The sequence below is a fragment of the Canis aureus genome, chromosome 28 (assembly GCF_053574225.1).
Source record: "Canis aureus isolate CA01 chromosome 28, VMU_Caureus_v.1.0, whole genome shotgun sequence".
NCBI lineage: Eukaryota > Metazoa > Chordata > Mammalia > Carnivora > Canidae > Canis > Canis aureus.
Genome location: NC_135638.1, coordinates 30,993,042 through 31,001,942, shown reverse-complemented (window position 1 = coordinate 31,001,942; position 8,901 = coordinate 30,993,042). Strand labels below are relative to the sequence as shown.

The 8,901-nt window shown below is 45.3% G+C and overlaps 1 long non-coding RNA gene across 1 annotated transcript; it reads right to left on the bottom strand.

The window, feature by feature from the left end:
- Positions 1-7,553, bottom strand: LOC144300231 (uncharacterized). Its single transcript, XR_013366822.1, has 3 exons — positions 7,362-7,553; positions 3,938-4,091; positions 1-2,796 (listed from the first exon to the last, which is right to left on the bottom strand). It is a non-coding gene; the product is annotated as an uncharacterized LOC144300231 (long non-coding RNA).
- Between the last annotated feature and the right edge of the window lie 1,348 nt (positions 7,554-8,901).

Genomic DNA, 8,901 nt, shown 5'->3' with positions numbered 1-8,901 from the left:
TATTCTAAAATGTTGTATTTTTCACTATGAGTGCTAGATGGCATGTGCATACTTCATATGGCTTTAGGCTGGTTTGCCATTGCTAACATCCCCTTTATGGCATGAATGTTTAGATTGTTTAAATAAAGCGTCTGAGGGAGACCCATTTGTGGAAGAAAAGTGACTTTTGACGTCAGACTGTTTGTAGCTAAAAGTAGTCAGTGGAAACTGCTGTTATACCTATACCCCACTGGAAAGACAGGAAGCATTACTTTGTAACACAATGAGCCACAGACTGGATGAGAAATAAGATGTTCTTGGGATAGAATTGTAGGGACAGTTTTCCACAATAAGGAGATAGAGAGGGAAAGGAAATGGATACAGATATCTGTGTATAATATAGATATTTCCTTTTTTCTGAGAAAAAAAAATGTATACATATTAAACCTGACTTCCCAGAACATATTTTAAGAATAAATTGTAGTTTATTATGATATATGTTCTCCCTACACAGTCAGAATTTGGAATGTTCTATCTAGTTAAGTGTTATGCTTTCAGCCCAGGAGAAAAGAGGACTATGAATTGATATCAGCGAATCTTCTTTGAACAGGAGTTGCATGCAAGGTATTGAGAAATGCTTCCTCAGAGCCTCCTCCCCAATCTAGTGTCCTCATTGGGGTGCTCACATGGTCATTAATCTGGACCTATGGACCTTGAGTTTCTTCCTTCTGGGCATTTACTAGACTACACTAATTCACACAGTAGTGCTAATGGGTGAGAGTTAATGTGTTTTCTCTCAAGGGCATTTGTACTTTCAACAATTAGTTGATCTCTAATTGGCAAGAGGACTGGAATCCCCCAGCTGTCTGGAAATCCCAGAAGAGGCTTCATGGGCTGGGACATTGTCAGCCCCTGTGTGAAGTCTTCCTGGCAAACTCCAATACTGAATCTGACTAAAGAATCAGTACTAGCCACCCAGAGAGCTGGAGGTCATGACGTGATCTGAGAGGAAGACAACCACAAGTGTCTACATTTCATGCTGGTTGAGTTGTGGGTTTCGAGTATGGATTTAGACTCATCTGGAATCAATTTTCAGGGGATGGTCACTTGCTAACTCTTAAATCTGTGCCATGAGACATGTTTTTAACTTCTCTAAACCCCTATTCTTCGTTCATAACACGTGGATGATATTGACAAGGGTTTTGTTGGAATCCAATGAATGATATTAAGGTCTCATCAGCATAGAGCCAACACAGAAAGTGCTCGATAAACGGTAGTCACTATCATTTCATTTGAGGAGTTGAGACCAATTAGCTCCGGAGTCACACCATCTCAGACTAGAAGGGACCTTCGAGTCCAATCCAACTGTGACTCTCCAGCACCTGGCCATGCGGTCTCGTCTGCATGAGACGTCTTCCGAGATACTCAGCATTTGACATCAAAGCCTTCCGCTAAGGCTATTGCCAGTAAAGGGGAGGTGAAGAGAAAGTGGCTTAGGGGCATACTTGCTAAAATGAGTAGTAAGAAGCTGTCTGATTGTTCTTGCAGGCTTGGTTTTCTGAGCATAGGGGCACTGTGAGTCATTCTACTGGAACAGAATGGAAACTCCCATCGAAGGTGATACTTTGTGAAAGGCACTTTGAAAACAATCCCCCTCCCAAATCTCTTATAAAGCACAGCTGTTAAAATCCAGAGGTACCCAGTTAGGTATTAGAGATTTCTTTCCAACACAACCAATAAATGAGAGGCTGCTACGAAAACCTCGGCATGCATCACTTAAGCCCGGGAGTTACGCGGTGACACTCCGCAGGTGCCTGGCGCCGACAGAGATTATCATTGAAGCATTGAAGGTTACGCCAGGAATCACAACATTGCCACCTGCATTCCGGCTGGGAAGAACAAGCCTGCCAGGAAAAGTCGGTGCAAACCTTGCGTGTCCTTCCTCGCTGCCAGAGGCTGGAGGACACAGTGACATGTCAGTGCCACCTCCCACCTGCTCTTCGACCTTGGTCAGGAGTCACTGTTACCCCTGAGCATCAACGCTTCGCCTACGAAGTGGTGACAGTCGTGATCGCCTGCCTTCCCCCCCGATTATGACTGGCTTTAATGAATTCCATTTTCATAAAGTGTTTTCCTAGCCTCGACAGGTCGTCGCTGCCCAGGGTAAGGAAAAAGCCATTATCATCGTTGACCCCAGAGCCAAAAGAAAGATACTTTCTCAGGCTTCCCCGCTTTAACAAAGTCTGAGTATCAAGCTTGTATCGAGCTTTTCATCACACGCCACAAAGAGCATTCAAAAGTTCACGGTCCTGAAATATGAATTTGTTGTTGCAGTCGCTTTTCTGTGAAAGGCAATGTGCTTTCACACATGTAGCCAGTTACAGTAAAGACTCGCTCCAAAGAGCCTCGGTACAGATGGCCAGAGCTGGCCTCTGGTGCGCAGTTCATTAAACAGTCTCCCTTTGACCAACAGGCCTCATTGTAAGGCAGCCCAGGCCCCAGCTGATGTCAAAAGCGCCATTCTACCCGGGCTGGATTGTTCCCACAAAGCATGCCCACACGCATCCTGCGGCAGATAGGGATGGGGCTGGCTCCGCAGATGTCACTGCCACCACCACCACTGTCACTTTTTCCCTGTCACACGATCTTGGGTATCTTTCCAGAGACTTGCACAAAGCCCGATTCAGAGTTTGCCTTTGACCGATGCACACTTGGCTGCAGATGACCGGGGAAGAAGAAAAAGGCGTCCTGGTGTTTCTCCACCCTCGCCTGGGAAAGCTTGGGAATTCCTGGCTGCTTTACCAGCTCCGACTCCGGCTGAAAAACAAATCAGAAAGTTGCCAATGGTTTCATTCAGTCTGGGAAACTGGGTTAATGCGACTCTGTGAGTGAAACCATCAATGCACAAAAGTCAGGAAATCCAAGAGTGCCATTCCCACAGCCCACGGAGGCCTTCCAACACACAGGTGACTCTGTGTGCCCGCCGAGGCCCTCAACGGCATCCTTGCCAGGGGATGGAAGCCATCCCGGGAGGTCGCCAGCCTGAAAGGGGAAAATGGTCCCTGCATTCATTACATTACAGTTTCGACTCTGAAATTATTTATGTATTTTGAAGTCAAGCGCACCACATTGTAATTACCTTGGCCCGCTGAACGGACTGAGCCTTTCCTCCTTCTCCCTTGGCATTCGAAGGGCCGAGAATGGGAGCCGGGACATGCTGAATAGACAACTAATGGGTAGATGCCTGGATGGGTGGGTATTTGAAAGTTACGTGTAGTGCAAACTGTTCTATTTCCATCCATCCCATAACTATCACACACAGAGGGCTGTGTGGAACTCCAATTTCTGGTGTTGGAGTTTTATCTGGACTCCATTCCTTCTCACCTTCCTAGTAACCGGCCAGGTCTCTGCCATTTCAAATAAAAACTCTGCGCCTTTGCTCTGTAATTGTTAGCAAAATTTCTCATTTCTTAAGCATCCTTATTCTCTCAGAGACACCTCCAAAGTCTACCATCCCAGTGGACCTGGTGCATCGCCTTTCTCCTACCCCCCAAAACAAACATGGAGCAAAGGAAGCCCTTGGAAATAATGTGTAGAAAGTGTGCCTGAGTGGGGCACCTGGGTGGTGCAATCTATTAAGCAACCAACTCTTGGTTTTAGCTCAGGTCGTGATCTCAGGGTTGTGGGATCGAGCTCTGCAGTAGGCTCCATACTCAGCAAAAAGTCTGTTTGGAGAGTCTCCCTCTGCCACCCCCACCAAAATTAATAAATAAATCTTTAAAAAAAAAAAAAGAAGAAGAAGAAGAAGGTAAAAGAATGTGTGCCTGAGAACTGCTACCCAGGGAATAATGGCATGGAGGCCAGCCTTTTGTCAACATTGCCATTCCGCAGGCCTTCAGTTCCTACCAGGTATGTGTACACAGCAATTATTTCTTGAGAAGAAAACACAACCGCCGACCTGGGCGTGATGGTACGCAGGGAGAGCCAAGCAAGCCCTCCAGGAGCTCGTAGTATCCTCAATGGAGAAAACGTGTTGGATGCAATCTTAGCACGAGGCATGTCCTACATCCAAAGAAGAGTTTCATGGGAGATGCACAGTCAAAATAAGACACCTGAGTATGTGAAAAAATATGGAATAAATATTGTAAAGGCTAGGGGGAGGAGAGAATTGAACGGTTGGAGACAAGTGATGCTAACCAGGATGCTCCTCACTGTGGGAACACTTGAGCATGTGGGGAGCATCATAACATATCAGAATTCCATCATGTTAGAAGAATCTACAACTGGACGGAATATTAGAGACCGTGTTATCAAACATAATCATATATATGAAGCAACTGGCTTACCAGACTAACAGTGAGCAACTTTCATATCAGGGTCAACCATGACATCCACTAATACAGCTCAACTTAAGTATCATCAGAAGACCCATCTTACCTCAAAATAGCACCATCAGTGTCTATTAGGATAAGTCATGTATTCCTGCCATTTTCTTTCATACCTTTGGATAAATTTACTGTGTTTCCAGAAAGTGCACATTAAAAAAAAAATCTGGGGTCCCTGGATGGTTCAATCCATGAAGCATCTTACTCCAGCTCAGGTCATGATCGCAGAGTCCTGGGATCAAGCCCCACATTGGGCTCTATGCTCGGCAAAGAGCCTGCTTGTCCCTCTTTCCACTTGTGCTCTTTCATGCTCTCTTTCTCAAATAAACAGGTAAAATCTTTTAAAAAGTTAAAAAATAAAATAAATCTGTCTTCAAATTGAGAGGCAGTCTACAAAATGAAGACCTGTACTTTAAAAGCATGAAAGTCATCATGGTCATGAAAAGCCAAAAAAAAAAAAAAAAAGCCTGAGGAATTGTTCCAGATGAAGAAAGACAAAAAAAAGCATCCAACTAAATGGCATCTGAAACCCCAGATTGGATCCCAACCCGGAAAACAATTCTTTGATCTTTGTTTTCCTGTATGTAAGTGAAACAATTGCCAAAGTGTGAATAAGTCCCAGAGGTTGGATATTAGCATCCCAATGTTAATTTCCTGATTTTGATCATTTTACTGTGGTTCTGAAAGAGAAAGCCCTTGTTTTTAGGTAACACATAATGAAGTTTTTAGGGGTAAGGGAGCATGTGTCACCCAGTTTAAAATCATTCTCTCATGTCTCAGCAGGAATAAGGTCCCAAGAATCTGCAAAGGGCAGTATGACCTTCTGGAGAGCCCAAGTGATGCAGGGACCTGACGTGCCCACCTGGATGCCTACTTTGCAATGGTCCCCAAGGTCTTGAGCAAATTGCTTCATTTCCTCTTATTAGGATGTTTAGAAAAATACCAGCAGCCTATACATGTACTGAAACCTTTATATGTGCCAGGCACTATATCAAGCACTTCAAGTGTATTAACGACAACCTTTTACAAAGGAGAAGACAGTCACAGAGTGTCATGTCATTTGCTCACTTTCACACAACTGAGTAGCAGCCTTGACCAAAACTGAACTGTTACCTTACACCACATCTGACCTGCCAGTGCTCCTGTGAGGCTGCTGCCAAGCACTAATTTAGTGCCTGTGCCACAGGAGATGCTCCGTAAAGGTTAGCTGGTTGCCAGTGTCACCCACATCGCCACCACCAATGATGCCCTGCACCGTATCTGCCTTAGCTGGATCCTAAATCCTCAGTGCTTGGGTCCCTCTTCTTACTAAATCTTTTGTAGTTTCATCAAATAATGTAATCTATAAGTTAAACACCAGATATTTCAGAAGTGCTTAGGAAAAAGTAGAGGTATCATTAAGTGAATACATTTTTCTTATAACAATCGTAACTTCGCAGCTTGGCTCCATAAGTTTGGCTGGTATGATGCATCTAAACTTGATGACATTTTTCATACTATTTGGATTCCTTCCGTAGGACACCGTAGAGCCAGGGGAGGGAGGAAGATTTATATTCAATCATTACCCTGGTGTACATATCTTGGGCATGTATTTGGGCTTTTCTCCAGAAAGTGTGCTAATGTATCTTGTCTAGTAAAAGACATTCAAAGCAGAGGTTATGTCACAAGTCACTTTCCTGGGTTTATGGGGTTTTTTTAGCTCCTTGCAGAATAGCCTTTGATGACTTTCATTGGTTGGTGTTGATACTGAGCGCATATGGGCCACCCAGTCATGTTCTTTAAATACAAAAGGAGATGGTATTCATCTACTAGGATTGCTGTAACAAAGTACCACAGACCAGGAAGCTTACATAGGAATCTGTTTCCTCACAGCGATGGAGGTTAGAAGTCTGAGTTAAAGTTGTCAATTAGTAAGTTTAGTTTCTTCTGAAGTCTCTCGCCTTGCCTTGCCGATGGCTGTCTTCTCCCTGTGTTCTCACATGGTCTTTCCTCTGTGCATATCTGTGTCCTCACTTCCTCCTCTTATAAGGACACCGGTTATATCAGAACAGGGCCCATCCTAGTGACCTCATTTTAACTTAAATAGCTCTCTTGAGTCCTCATCTCCAAATACAGTCATAGTTTCTGGTCCTGGGGGTTAGGACTTCACTATCTAACTTTTGGAGGGACAAAACTCAGTCCATGATAGAGACCGAAAAGGAGAGGAAGAGAAAATCCATAGAGAGGTGCCTTAAATTCTAGAAACAAATATTCCTTGGAGTCCACTGTTTGTAAAACATGAGTCTGGCTTCTGATGGTACCTGTTCACCTGCATCAGTTTTTGGGAACGAGTCAGGTGAAGGTTCCATCCTAGCAAAGTTTCCAGAACCTGCTCTTACATATCCATAAACTCCTTCTTGAACCCTGCTGACCATACCTTGACATCCTGCTCAGCAGACTCTGTATCACCATGTTCAGTGTGGTTCTCAGTGCCCAGGAATATAAAAACTCTTGTGCATAATATGTTGGCACCATTGCTGAACTCAACATTCAGCCAATATGGCTAAGCAACTTGGAAATAATCCATCCTCTTAATAGCTGATATAATTTTAGTACTTTATTTACTACAAACATTGAATTTTGCCTTCAGGCCTCATAGAGAACAGCACTGACAACTCCCAGAAACATATTTGAAGTGCCTCACGTAGCATACGCAGCTGACTAGAAGCATTCCTAGTGTGCTGTGACAGGGATGAGGAAAAAGAGGGTGTGAAACCGCTAATCCAAAACTAAAGCTCTCCAGGTCTACCCCCCGAATCCCTGACCCACTCGACTTCTGATTTAGGACCCAGAAACCTGTAATCCTCAATCTGCTAAGGACTCTGCTCAGGATTTAGGCTCCTGTCTCTGTTTCCCTGTCAAAATCATATTGTTCTCTTCCCCCCAAAATGAGATGGGACTCTAAAACAAACTTGGTAAAAGTCAAAATCGATTAAATAATATAATTGCAATTCTTACCTGTGAGAGCCAATTTAAATCCACCAGATTTGTTTTTGTTCTGACAATGTCCGCCAGTTCATGCTCATTACCAGATAAAGACCGCATGGCTCCCGGAGGAGAACTTTGCCTTCGTTCCCACAAGAAGATTGAGATCTATGCTTTCATTGTTCTAGATGTATCTTCATGGATTCTTCACAGCTCTAGACTTCCATACTGTATAATACCAGACACAAGAGTAACTGTATACCCTTGAAACTAATAGAATGTTATATATCAATTATACCTCAATTAAAAAACAAAAACCCACAGGATATGACATAACTTTGGTCTTAACAATTTAACATTAAATTGCCAACGTGGATGCGTTTATTGTCCCAGAACTACATATTTTAAGATGGTTAAAATAGTAGATTTTCAAAGAAAAAATGGTAGATTTTCTGTAGTTCTGTACACAGAACTTTTTCACAAATTTTAAAAAGAATCTGTCGTCCAGAAAAAAAGAGTTCGATATTCTAATTGTGATTTTACAGGGACTCCAGGAGCCGACTGTCGTACAACAACACATGACCACCAGGGGACAGCATAGACCTGATTCTGCTTTAGACTGCACTAGGCTTCGCAGTGGGTTTTCTCCCGTCCCAAAGTCCCCGCCCTTCCCCCAGGAAAACCTCTCAGCGCTGCAGGATGTGGAAGTGCCCCCAGAGCAGCGGCCCAGAGCCCCTGGCAGCAGGCCTTGCCCTGAGGAAGGTTCTACCCCGGCCTTCTGTCCTGTGCCTTGCTGGGTGTGGGGCTCCGCGATGCTGCCGAGGCTGCTCCCGGGTAATAGGCAGGGGTGAGGGCCCGCGCCAGTATCACCATGCAACACACAGGCATCAGGACCGACCATTTCCCAGGCCCTGGCCCTTTCCACAGCATCAGGGAGCAGGGACCAGCTTGGGGGCGGGGGGCAGGCGAAGAGGCCTCGTGGGGCAGGGACACCCATGAAGCTCCCAAACCTGGACAGGAGAGAACAGGGGATCAGACAGGCCTAATAGGAACTTTCCTAACTAATAGGAAAGCTTATTAGTTAAGAGCAAACAATATTTCGTGTTTGTATTATTTTGTATTTTCAAAGTGTTTTTTTATCCTCATTCATTATCAGCTCACAATTCTGAACCATCACCCTGGAATTCCAGGTAGAGGGATGCTCCGGAAGTCGGCCCTTTATAGCAGTAGGGACGCAAGCAGAACCCCAGTCTCCCCCGCGCCACTTGTGGAACACACCAAGCCTCCGGACAGCGCGGAACCCCCACTGGGAAGAAGGAAACCCCGAGCCGAGCCAGGCCCGGACCGGAACCAAAGGAGAAGGATCGCGCTACACCCGCGGCAGCGGCTTAGCCTGCCTGCGACTGTGAATCTGTGGATCTGCTCGGTCTGAGCCTGGGGAGCCCGGGGCGGAGCGCGCAGAGACGGACGGAGCGGCCACGGCAGGCTCCCCCGCGGCGCCCACGCCCGCGGCCCTTCACGCCCGCGATTGATGCTCCTGCAAATCCGGTCTGTGAGCTGGTTCTGGGGATGA